General features: G+C 39.9%; 1 long non-coding RNA gene across 1 annotated transcript; it reads right to left on the reverse strand.

Moving 5' to 3' along the window:
- Positions 1-2,964: 2,964 nt before the first annotated feature.
- LOC122083803 lies at positions 2,965-8,791 on the reverse strand. Its single transcript, XR_006141727.1, has 2 exons — positions 8,507-8,791; positions 2,965-7,391 (listed from the first exon to the last, which is right to left on the reverse strand). It is a non-coding gene; the product is annotated as an uncharacterized LOC122083803 (long non-coding RNA).
- Between the last annotated feature and the right edge of the window lie 5,171 nt (positions 8,792-13,962).

The raw sequence follows: 13,962 nt of genomic DNA on the forward strand, positions 1-13,962 counted from the left end.
TTTTTTTGGTAAACTTAATCTTTTGTACTAAATATACATTAAAAAACGTGTTTTCTTATATACTCTTATGACTTATGAGTAAAGAAAATAATATGAGGTGAGGTGACATTTAGGAAAATTTGGAGCTGAATTACTTATTGTTTTTGTTACTTACCTACCTCACCCATCCACATTGTTCCTTTAATGTTAAGCCATGGAAGAATGATCGGAATGACATTGCAATTTTAAGTCCAAAGGATTATCTCATTCTGATTGATCCGGACTGGAATCAACCGTAGTCAATCTCGATTCCCCTAATTTAGTTTGGAAAAATCCTAATTGCCCTGAAATATATCAATTATGGGAACGATCTAGCCCAGAATTGATCGGGATTGATCTGGATCCTAATTCCGGTTTTAAAACACTGTTGTTCCTCATCCACCTAATAATCATATGTGAAATTATTGATCTCACATAAGGTTTTAAATCAAGTTATAGTTAACGGTGTCGTTTTGGACCAAAATTGATATTTATATCAATATAGATTGGCTGTATCAGATGGTTTTACCAACAATTTGAATATAATAAATTACTGTCTAGACAATTTTAATAGCAACCGTTTCACCATGCGGACACCTGATCAGGCACAATTGATTGATACGCCTATCCCATACCAATACTTAGAACAGTTCCTACACAATGAAACCATTGTTCATTTTCCACACTAACGGAGTCGGACTGAGTGAGGTACTCCATCTCGATTTTCATTATTTAGCTTGAGGAAGAGAATCCATAAATTCTCGACTTTGCATACCATCCATATATTTTGTCACAGATTTATTTCCTTCCTTGTTGACGTGCTTTCTTTCTCCCCTTAGGCATGTTTTATCTTCCTCCTGTCTAGTTCCTTCCATGATTACGATAGGTGTCGTTGACACGATTCAACAGATAGTGTAAAATGAAATTTTGAAATCTCAATACCATTGTGGTTTAAGATACTCCGGTTTTCGTTTTTTAGAAACCTACGCCCAATACTGGTAAACCGTCCTCTTCTCTCTTTTTTGTAACTCTCATAACTGAAACTGATGAAAGAAACTGGGAAGAAGAGGGAAAACGAAACCGGAGAGCTTCAGCTACCGTTGGCCACAGATCGAGTTTCTCCTAGATCGACAGCCTCGGCCAAACGAACTGGTACTCTCATCTCTCTCTCTCTCTCTCTCTCTCTCTCTCTCTCCCTGGGACGAGACGAAGCATTTTGGGCTTGTGGAGGCGCTGCTCTGAACAACGAAGCATTTTGGGTTTGAGGAGGCGCTGCTGAACTGGAACTTTGTTCAGAAATTTCACGTACCAAAGCTCTGGTTTCGTTTTCTCTCTCCCAAAAGTTGTAAAATATATATATATATATATATATTTATATATCTCCATCTGCGTTTTTCTCGTCATCCAACTTTTCCATGTTTCTCTGTTTTTTTTAAGTTACCTAGGCTTGTTTATCTGGGCTTAAAGTGCCTGAGAATGAGAAAAAACGAAGCATTTTGGGCTTCATCTCAACCCATTTAGCTCAGATTTTTAGCTCTTAGGCTTTGCGTTTCTAGATTCTCCTTAGCTTGTTTATTTCAGTTGAGAGTGTTTGAGACCAAGCAAAGGCACTCCACATCTTGGCCCATTTAAATTGGATTTCATGCTATTTGGCTTTTCATTTTTGGATTAACCTCCGCAATGACGGAGATCCGAATAAGCAGGATCAGAAGTAAGGAGCCTTGCGTGTTTTGCTTGCTTTTCTTATTTGTTTCTTCTTTAATTGTTTGTGCCTATGGTCTTGTGTGAAGAAATTCACTGGCTTTGATGCTGGGAATTATGTATTCACAACCTTTGTAGATGTTTGGGTTCTGACTAGAAAGAGATTACTGAAGTTGTATCCATTACATTGGTATCAATACATATGTCACCCCCTGAAGGTGATATTTCACGGAATTGTATGAGATCGGAATTGCAAACGATTTTTTTTCCTTTTTTATAGTGCAGAGGGGATGAACTTTTGGCTCTGGTCAAGTCATTTTGATTGAAGCTGCCTGATGAAAACAAAGCAATGAACATAAAAGTATATTTCTTTCATTGAACATGTCTAGAATTATATCACTTTCTGTTCTTTTGTGTACCCCTTTTACTGGTTTCAGCTCCAAGTCCTCTGTTTTTTCTCATTAAAGATGAGCCTTTAGCTCAAATGGTAGAGCACATGGGGTTACACCCATGATATGGTGGTTCGAATCCACCAAGGCTGTAATCTCCCAACATTTTCTTAATTTTGTGAGATTCTCTCTGTGACTTTAGTTTGGGATGCTGTCTAGACTTGCTGTGATACTTGTCAGAAGTTGGAAATCAAGGATTGAGTTTGGATAATGAGGGGATCTTGTGTCATGTAAAGTGACTTTTTTTTAGGCATATATATGGTGGTATAATGTAAATGGTGGATTGAGTTTGGTTTATGAATCTCGGATGGGGACCAAATTCTGGTTGATTACAATAAACCAATAGTAGAACAAATTCCCAAAATCTATTGAGAATCTAATGGCTGGATCTATTTATCCCCTTCACTGAGTCTCACAGCAGTCCATTGAAGAAGACAATAGATCTTTGACCCTTAAATTTGTTAAGACTCCGATCCCAGATTTCCCTTCACTCAGTTGTTGGGCTGAAAATTCTTGTGGTACCCAAGTCCTACATCACCAATCTCCAAAACCTTTTAACCATACTTAAAATTTAGTCACTGTCTCACTGATCTTACTACTAACACAATACCTTATTTGTCTTCTTTCTTTTATATCTGCTTAGAACAGTTCTTGAATGTGAAGAAATATGTTTGGTGACTTTATGAAGCCTTCATCTTATCTGTTACTTTTTTGCAAGAAAGCATTTATGAAGGGCTTAAGCAGGTGGTCCCATGGAGGAATAAGACTACCAAGAAAGAGAGATGAATCAGAAATGGAAATATAATGTAGGTAAATGCATATATCAATCCTGCATTACAAATTTATTTTCATAAGTTTTTAACAATATACGCTATAACGAATAGCACGAAGCACATCAATACAACATGACCAACAGACACAAGTGATTCATTAAACTTGCCCAGCCTTTTCAATATCAATCCCATACTTCACATCATCTCCATCAAATGTTGCAATTCAATAGAATTTTAAGTCTCTCTTGGAACTTCAATTGGATCACACCAGGAGAAGAATCGACATCCATTTTCTAACTTGGAGCATTTGTAGTAGAGTCTTTGTTTGTTGTTGTCAGACTCCGAAATCTTGGCCGCTGCTCTTACTCCACAATTACATCTTAAGTTCACAAACTTTAGGTATTCTTGGTTGTTGTCATTCACGCTACAGTTGACATTATATCTGGAGAAAAATAAAAAATGGAAATATTGATTAGGTAAATGCATATTTAGCTCTTATGGCCTGCTCTGTCAAATATTCAATTACAGCTTTGGTTAGAGTTTGAGAAACAAACCCAATAAGGTTAAGAGTTGAAACAAACAAGGTTAAGATCAATATCTCAAATCTGAATAAATTGGGTTTGAAGTTTGAACCTCCCAAATTCAAATATCCAGATTTTAAAATCCAGCCTTATATCAAGCATCCAAATGGTGGGCTTGTTTTGGAACAGATGATGTCCATCTGCAATATGGAAATCTCATACAGAGAGATAGAATTATAGAGACCTGTGGTTTGGTGTTTTTCCCATATCAAATGATAGGGTTCTTGTATATTCATTTATATATCAGTCATATACAAGTTGTGGTTACAAGATGTAGAGTTTGAATAGAACTCTATTGTATAGGTGTTATATCACATGTGGGAGAGATGGATCCATTATCTTCATAACCGAATGGGTTGGAGACGTTGCATGGGAGAGAGTCCCTTGACATGGGGACTTCTCCTTTGGAGGGAATATTCGTAATACGCCCCCACAAGTGAAGCGGCCGTGAGCAGATGGTGAGCACGGAGTTGGCAGTCCTTTTGTCATTATGTCAGTGATCTGGTCTGGACTAGCAACAAATCATATGCAGAGATGACCACTGGCAACTTGCTCACGTACGAAGTGAAAATCAATTTCTATATGCTTGGTACGTGCATGGAACAGAGGATTGGATGCCAAATAGGTGGCACCAATGTTGTCATAGTAGAGTATTGGCGGGGAAGATGATATTCCAAGATCAAGCAACAATTGACGAAACCATGATAGTTCAGCGGCAGCGTTGGCAAGGCCCTTGTGTTCAGACTCTGTGGAGGAGGGGGCCACAGTGTGTTGCTTCTTGGAACTCCATAACACCAAATTAGGACCCAAGTAAATGCAGTAGCCACTCATGGATCGACGATCATCAGGGCAACCAGTTCAGTCGGCATCAGCGTATGCATGAAGTTGAAGGGATGATGAGAGCCTGATTAGAATTCCAAGGGTGATGGAATCCTTTAGGTATCGCAAGATGCGTTTCACAACAACCCAATGTTCTGTGGTAGGCGAGTGCATGAACTAGCATACTTTGTTGATAGAGAATGCAATGTCTGGATGTGTGAGTGTGAGGTACTGGAGGGCACCCACAATGCTGCAATAGAGAGTAGGGTCATCAAATGGTGAACCGGCAGTTCTGGACAGAGCTGTGGTGGAGCTAGGCGTGGGCATGGGTTTAGCACCATCCATGGTTGCCTTACAAAGAAGATTGTGGATGTACTTTGATTGAGTAAGATATAGGTCATCAGTGTTTCTGTGTGCTTCAATTCCAAGAAAGAAATGGAGATTGCCCAAGTCAGTGATGGCAAACTCATTGCCCACTGTGGTGATAATATGTTGAACAGCAGTAGAACTGGTGCCAGTGACTATGATGTCGTCAACATAGACCAAAATATAGAGATGCTATTTCGAGGATGTGCGAACCTAGAGAGCACTATCAGAGGGCGATGAGGTGAACCCAATGGATGTCAAGAAGGCGCCTAGTCGATGAGACCACATTTTGAGACCATATAGGGCGCGTTCCCGAAAGGGGGATCGGGATTGAAGCACAGGGGTAGGCAGTCTGTTAATTAAAAATGCAGCAGTCTCAAAAGCCGATTCCCAAAATTCCATGGGATGGTTGGCACGGGCAAGCAAGGTTAGGTCGGGTACACCACATGACGATGTTTCCGTTCAGCCCTGCCATTCTATTCAGAGGTATGGGGACAAGAATTTTGATGTAGAATCCCATGTTCCTTAAAGAAGGAATCAAAAGCCTGATACTCAAGAGCACCATCAAATTGGAAAATCTTGATGGTAAAGTTTAAAAAAATATGGATAAATTTGGAGAATGCAATAAAAGTAGAGAGAGCATCTGATTGATTTGTAATAGGAAACAACCAAGTAAATCGACTGAAGTCATCAATAAATGAAATATCCTTGAAATGAAGGTTTCGGGAAGGACCCCAAATGTCCGAATGTATTAACTGAAAAGGAGAACTAGCTACATTATTGCTTAAAGCAAATGGTAGTTTATGGGCTTTGTCGAGGCGACATGCAACACAATCAGAGGACACAACAGCGGACTTGGTGGAGAGTTGATGACGTGAGATGATGATGCCAAGGCTGGAGGACGAGGGATGGCCTAAACGATCATACCAAATAGAGGGAGTGACCCGTTCCCCAATGAGAAGCTGTGGTGATGAAGAAGCAACTGGGAATCAATACAGACCATCGTTAAGCGTTCCTTGAAGCAGGGTTTTCCCCATTAGAGATTCCTTCACATAACAACAAGAATGGTGAAATTCAAGACACACATTGTTGTCAGAAGTAAAATGACTAACAGAAAGCTGATTTTTTGTAATACGAGGAACGTGTAAGATATTATGCATTTGAAAAGAACGAGAGGGAGAGGGAAGAATAGAAAGACCAATGTGGTGGATATGAAAACCTGCCCCATTACCAACTCGAACCTGGTCAGTGCCATTGTAGGGGGCATTGAGAGTCAAGTTGTCCAGATCGGCTGTGAGATGGTGTGTGGCCCCAGAGTCAGGGTACTAGGCCGGATCAAACCCTGAGTCAGGAGTGGCTAGAAGTGCTTGACGAGATGCTGGGGGTAGCTTGATAGCTCAGATTGATCCTATTGTAGCATGCCAAAGCCGAGTGGTTGGTCCGACCACAGATTTGGCAGGGCGAGCATGGAGAGAACTCTTGAGGTGTGTTGTTGGGCTGTTGAGAAGCATAACCTCGACCACACCCATTGTTTGATCTACCTCAACAACCTCCGTTAGAACGGCCATCGGAAGGGGTGTCTTTGCTAACATAGTTCGCCTCAGGAGATGGAAGATCAACAGAGCAGCTCATTGCTCTTTGAGGATTTCCTGGCTGAGAAAAGGTCCAGTGAAGTCATCAAGAGACAATGGATCAATTCGGGTTGTAACTGAGGTAGCAAAGGCATCATAATCAGTGCCAAGACCATGAAGTATGTGAAGAATCACATCTGAGTTAGAGACAGGGGGAGCAGCAGCAGCCAAGTTATCAACGAGTTCTTTGACACGTTGAAGGTAATCGGCCAGAGGAGTAGTCCCTTTCTTAAATTGGGAAAGCTGATATTTTAGTTGCATAATACGAGCCTGAGATTTAGAGGCATATACGCGAGCAAGGTTTGACCAAGCAGCTTGAGAGGTCGACAGGCCAACGATATGAGCCATGGATTGTGCAGCTTGAGAGGTCGACAGGCCAACGATATGAGCCATGGATTGTGCAGTGAGGGAAGAGATAATCCAGCTAAGAATGAGCTGGTCCTGAAGACACCAAAGAGAGAACACTGGACTGGGAGCCCGGGTGGCCGCCAGTGGGACAGTGGGAAAATACTCAAAGGGACAAGGAAATGTTCCATCAACATACCCAAAAAGATCGTGGGCATTGAGAAGAGGTAGGAACTGAGACTTCCAAAGCAAGTAATTGGATCAGTCCAGTTTGATTGGGAGAAAGTGGACGATGTTAGAGGGAGAAACAGGTGTAGGTGGTGGAGTAGAGGTGGCGGTGGAGGTAGTGGAGTCCGAGGCAGCCATGGAAGAAGAGGGACGTGAGTCTAGAGGCTCTGATACCAAGATAGAATTATAGAAACCTGTGGTTTGGTGTTTTTCCCATATCAGACGATAGGGTTCTTGTATATTCATTTATATATCAGTCATATACAAGCTACAGTTACAAGATGTAGAGTTTGAATAGAACTCTATTGTATAGGTTTTTATCACATGTGGGAGAGATGGATCCCTTATCTTCATAACCAAATGGGTTGGAGACGTTGCATGGGAGAGAGTCCCTTGACGTGGGGACTTCTCCTTTGGAGGGAATATTCGTAATTCAGAGGAAGCAATAGTGTGGGCTCTCTTCATCTTCTTGCATTTCACCTACAAAAACAAAACTAATAATAGGTTATTCCAAGGAGGATTTTTTCAATCAATTTTCATACATGTTTTGAAGTTTTTCATCTTGCTACTTTTGTTCCCACTCCCCTCTTGAACAACCATTTCACAAAACTATAAACAGAATCAACTAAGGCATTACCAAATCTTGGCAAAAAGACTAAATAAGCAGTTCATCATTTCAGGAGGATCTTCTTGTTGGGATAATACATTTTCCATCTGTTTTTCATATTACAATTACAGATGTAGGGAAAAGAAAGGTAGAAGTAAATTACAGGTTTCCCTTCCGGGAGAAGAGATATATTGGTGATTAAATGCAGGTATCAAAACCCCCAAATCCCAATCTTTATCATAGCATCTATAACCAACAATAGATATAGATGGAAAGGAAAAAGTGATCAGTTAAGAGAGATCCTATACACCCTCATTCCTCACTGTTCACCTCCTTTTTCATTTCTCCTGTCCTTTTGATTTTTTTTTTTTTTTTTTTTAACCATTGAAATAAGTACCTATCTTGGAAACACCTTAAAAAAAAAACCACTGTTCATGGGGACTAGTGACTCATAACAACCACAGCTATGAGTGTCACATATTCAATCACTATGAAAATTGACAGAACAAAGATAAGTGTCATATATTCAATCACTATATCAGTTACAACATATTAATGCCTCATTTCACCTGGATCAGTTAGCCACCCCAGTGGTAGCATATCTAAGTTAGGCCACCTTCATCATTGCGGAGGTTAATCCAAAAATGGAAAGCCAAATAGCATGAAATCCAATTTAAATGGGCCAAGATGTGGAGTGCCTTCGCTTGGTCTCAAATACTCTAAACTGAAATAAACAAGCTAACAAGAATCCAGAAATGGAAAGCCTGAGAGCTAAAACTTTGAGCTAAATGGGTTGAGACGAAGCCCAAAATGCTTTGTCTTTTCTCATTCTCAGGCACTCTAAGCCGAGATAAACAAGCCTAGGTAACTTAAGAAAACAGAGAAACATGGGAAAGTTGATGACGAGAAAAATACAGATGGAGATTTTTTTATTTTTTTATTTTTTACAACTTTTGTGAGAGGGAAAACGAAACCAGAGTTTTGGTACCTGAAATTTCTGAACAAAACTCTAGTTCAGTGCAGCGCCTCCTCTAGCTCAAAATGCTTCGTTTCGTTCCAGAGAGAGAGATTACAGTACCAGTTCGTTTGGCCGAGGGTTGTTCTTTGCGAGGGCTGTCGATCTAGGAGAAACTCGATCCTAGGCCGGCTATTGATCTAGGAGAAACTCGATCCGAGGCCAATGGGTAGCTAAAGCTCTTGAAGCTCTCCAGTTTCGTTTTCCCTCTTCTTCCCAACTTTTTTTCTTCAGTTTCAATTCTGAGAGTGAAAAGGGGAGAAGATGACGGTTTACCTGTATTGGGCGTGGGTTTCTAAAAAAAAAACCGTGGTATTCTCAAAACCATAGTGGTATTGAGATTTTAAAATTTCATTTCACACCATTCGTTGGATCGTGTAAGCAACACGTGTTATAATCGTGGAGGAAAATAAACGGAAATTAGAGAGACTGGAATTGGAGACAAGCCAAATCTAGAACCTCCATTACTTGATCCAACTAACTATAAGGAGAATCGTGCTGATGAAGAGGATATTTTTATTGTTGACGAGGACTTCGAGGATAGGTTGGAGCATTTTGCAAACCTCACATTGGCGGGTTATGTACTTCCAAGATACCCATATCATTGCCAGGCTATTTCTGAAGCCCTAACGACGGCATGGAACATGAACTATCCGTTGATGGTATCCCCACTCAGGGCGAATACCTACCTGTTTCATTTCCAACATCCAATGGATCACCTTATTGTTCTAAATGATACTCCCTGGTTGGTTGCGGGAAATCTCATTGTTCTCAAATATTGGAGACTATCTAAAGATTGGGCATTCTCAGATTTGGAAATTTGGGCACAGTTGCATGGTCTACCAAAGGAACTTCATGACAACAATCTTATATCCAAATTAGTACAGAAGTTGGGAAAAGTCTTGCAGTAAATTGGTAGTTTCGGGAGTTCGTTCTGGGTAGCTTATACATTTCTTTAGAGTAAGAGTGCAATTGGACATAAAAAAGCCTCTCAAGAATCTCCTTCGGATGGCATGTGGGTAAAGACCAAACTGTTGCTATACGGTATGAGTGACTCCCGCTCTTACAATTGCTATTCCATTCACAGCAGCCCTATAGTAACCTCTCCTAACCTCTCAGCGAATTACTCCCAGATTGATGAGTTTATTTCGGACCTTCCACACAATTACCTGATTACTCCAACTTCTATCTTTCCCTCGGGTTTGGCTCAAGGATCCAGTTCTTGATCGTTTTCTTTGGAAACTTGTCATGTCCTCAACTACCTACATAATCTCCCTCAGACACCTGGACTCTCACATGCCTTAATGGCTTTTCTTCCCCATCTATCAGACTGCTCTATCTCCCCACTGAATCAACTCCCACTGACTACTGTACTACCCGAGACATCTGCTACTCCCTCATCCATGTCACCAGGTCTCCTAATTCCTACACGCCCTCAACTCTCACCCAAACAGCCACATACATAGGAGGATGAATTAAGTGGTCAAGAAGCTGTGGATAAGGAAACTCATGAGTCCTACCCTCTCAAGCCTCCTTTTTTAGGGCATCCCCCCATGGTAGTTGGAAGTCAGCACCATGAGAGTCCCTCAACACGATGTTCCTTACTAAATCTCCTTTGATCATCCCATCATGATATTGTTTACAATTACAAAATCTCCTTTGATTCCTCCATTACAAAATTATTGAAGAATGTTAATTACAATTCCACCTTTTTATTGAAGCACAAGGGTCTACAGGTGGTCTTGCCTTATTTTGGAAGGACAATATCACTATAAATATTTTATCTTCAAAGTCTCACTTCATTGATATGGTAATTTCATCCCCTAAACATCCAAACATCTACTTAACATGTATGTATGGAGACCTAGTCAAACATAAACGACAACTGGTATGGGACCCAATTACCAGTTTTGGGCGGTCAAGGCAAGGATGTTGGCCCTTTCTAGGAGACTTTAACTCTTATCTTTCATGGAGAGAAAAGGTGGGTGGATCTTATCCGAATTCTAGGGATATTGATATTTTCAGGTCTTTTCTGGACTCTTGCAGCTTTATGGATATGGGATTTCACGGCCTTCTGTTTACATGAAATAATAAAAGAAGTGGGAACTCAAATATCCATGTGAGATTAGACCGGGCATTGCGTTATCCTAAATGGAGACGGACTTTTGAAGAAGCTTGTGTAATTGTTCAGTCTGCTGAAGTCAAACCACAATCCAATTTTATTGGATATTACTGGTGAAAAATATACAGGTCATTGTCCTTTCTGGTTTGAATCAATGTGGTTGAGACATAAAGATTGTAGAAATGTTGCACATTAAGGATGGACGATTACAACAGGAAGCATAGTCATGGATAAAATGATGGGTAAACTCCATAATAGCCAGCGGATTTTTAAGAGATGGAACCATGAGGTCTTTGGATGCACTCAAGAAAATATTAAGGACCTAAAGGGGAATCTTGAACAACTACAGGGGCAACAACCATCTCTTTTTTCCCAACAAAAAGAGAATGAGCTACAAACCCTCTTAGAAGAAGAGCTTGAATGGGAAGAGGAACTTTGGAGACAAAAATCAAGAATTACCTGGCTGTAGAATGGTGACAAGAATACGTCTTTCTTTCATCTCTCTACCATTCAAAAGAGACATTACAACAGAATACTCAAGCTCAAGCTCCCAACAAGTCTAGTGAGTTTGAACTTTCTCAAACTTTAGTTACTTGTTACCATAATTTATTTATTTTAGAACCTATTGATGATCATGCTTTATCTACTATCTTGAACTGGGTAACCCCTTTTGTAACTGATGAATTAAATGATTCTCCGTGTGAGCCACTAACCATGGAAGATGTTCGTTTGGCCCTGTTTGCTATGGCCCCTTTAAAATCGCCAGGTCCTGACGGTTTCCCACCTATCTTCTTTCTACATCACTAAGACTTGGTGAAGGAAGAATTATTTTTGTATGTGGATGAATTCTTTTCCACAGAGCACATTCCAGTAGACCTGAATAGGACATTTATTTGTTTGATCCCTAAAATAGCCTAGCCGGAAGCAGCAGATCAGTTCAAACCAATCAGCCTATGTAATGTCATCTTCAAAATTATTACAAAGCTGATCATTGATCGTCTGCACGGAGCCCTTCATCAGATCATTGCACCTCCACAATTGACGTTATCCATAATCGTTTCATCGCAGATAACATCTTAGTCACACATCCATTACATCAAGAAGCAAAAGAAAGGGAAGGATATTGTGATACTCTACTTTCTAAATCCAGTCTAATTATCAGGTTGGTTTGGTTTAGCCTTGCAAGACCTGAACCTGAGCGAGACAAGTCGGGTACCCTATGGAACATGATGGCAAGGGTGACTCTAAACTCGAGTTGGCCAGACGACTCGAAGTCGGTGCTTAGTGAAATCCGCATGCCCAAGCCATCCACTTACGCATATCATAAGGCCATGTATGCATAATAAAGATACATAGCCATGTATGCATAATAAAGATACATAGCCATATTTTGTGTCGAGTACGCATTTTGGTCAATTATCGAGAGTAAAATATGTGTCGGGGCTGAGCCCCATCAAAATCCTAAATTAATCAATTAAGTTTCGGTCAACTGGTGGGTGGTCATAGGTGGGTTGGACCCACCTGTATGACCTACCAATCTGGTCATTAGATATTTTAACCTAGGTATAAATAACATTTATTAACTTTCTTCTCCCTCATTTATTGCTTTAGACGGTGGGTGAGAATAGTAAAGAAGAGAGAGAAAAGAAAGAAAGAGAAGGGAAGAAAAAGGGGAAGAAGATGCTCATTGTGCATCTCCGGGGTTAGATCTTTTGAATCCGACACAGGAAAAGTGATCCTCGCCTTGAGATCTACGATTTGAGGTGAGTAAAAGCTATATTTCTTAAACCCCTAAGAAACCTTAGGTGAAACCTTTTGATTTGGGCAAGAATCCTTTAGAGCTTGTTAATCCCACTTGAGATGATGAATCTAAGGTATAATGAATGACCTGTATATTGTTTTTGAAGGTTTTAGAGGAAGAAATTGTAAGATTTGAGAAACACTTGTTGATCTCTTGAGTTTGAAAAGAGATTTGGGATTTTTGAAGTGTTCTTGCGCAAAAGAAGTAAGATCCAAGCTTAAAACTTTGAATCGATTCTAGACCTATGTTAGAATTACAATATGGGACCTTAGATTTGTGGAAAATACAGTCAAATTGACCCTCGGTGATTTCTCCAAGGTGGGATGAAGAATGAAAGCGAACAGCAAAATCTCGATTCTGAGTGGTGGGTGCCTGAAAATGGTCGGACCCACCAATCTGGAGCCCGCCTGTCCTGAATGGGTTGTTGGATTGATCAGCGAGCAAGACCAGTGGGCACTGGCCCGTCAGTTTAGGCAGAACCCCTGTATAGACACCTAATTTTTTCACCCTCCCCCGGCAATGATGATACAAATATGGTGGACAGGAACTCTCATTTCCAATCAGTGGAGATGCTTGACAATGGTAGTCTACCCTTAAACATCGCCAAACCTACCCAAACCCTGATTTACCCAAAAACCCTAAAACCTGATGCGAGAGGAAAGAGGGTCAAATTTTAACTTTTCATATGCGAAGGAATCCGATCAAAAATGACCATACGAATGGATAGTACTTAGAAATATGATTCCAATGATATATGGTGCGTCAAAATCAAACTTACGGATCTCCCGTAATCATTCCCGAAAGTCATTCCCGAAAGTCATTCTCGTCACTTCCAAAGATTTTCTGACATTTTCGTATTTTTTTTCAGAAATTCCCCTAACAGTCGGATTTTTTGCTAAAAATCCCACTTTTTGAGAAAAGATTCTATTTTTCAGAAAATTCTTATCCACTTTCACAAGTAAGAGAAAATCTTCACCATTTTCAAAAATATCACATTACACTTTATGTCATGTCACATCACACTTTATGTCATGTCATTGATCTTTATCCACTGGGTAAAAATTAGGTGTTATCACCTCATTGATTAAAATTCTCTTGATAGTCTGGTTTTCTGCTAAAAATTCCCCCGATAGTGAGGTTTTCTACTAAAAATCTCACTTTTTGAGAAAAAATTCTATTTGTCAGAAAATATCTTGTCCACTTTCAAAAGCAAAAAAATTTCTTCACCATTTTCAAAAATATCATATTACACTTTATGTCATATCACATCATACTTTATGTCATGTCATTGGTCTTTACCCATTGGGTAAAAATTAAGTGTCATCACCTCATTGATTAAAATTCTCCTGACAGTTAAATTTTTTGCTAAAAATTCCCCAGGAAGTCTGGTTTTCTGTTAAAAATTTCACTTTTGAGAAAATATTTTATTTATCAGAAAATATCTTGTCCACTTTCACAAGCAAGAAAATATCTTCACCATTTTCAAAAATATCACATCACACTTTA

This window comes from Macadamia integrifolia, chromosome 7, assembly GCF_013358625.1.
Source record: "Macadamia integrifolia cultivar HAES 741 chromosome 7, SCU_Mint_v3, whole genome shotgun sequence".
Taxonomy (NCBI): domain Eukaryota; kingdom Viridiplantae; phylum Streptophyta; class Magnoliopsida; order Proteales; family Proteaceae; genus Macadamia; species Macadamia integrifolia.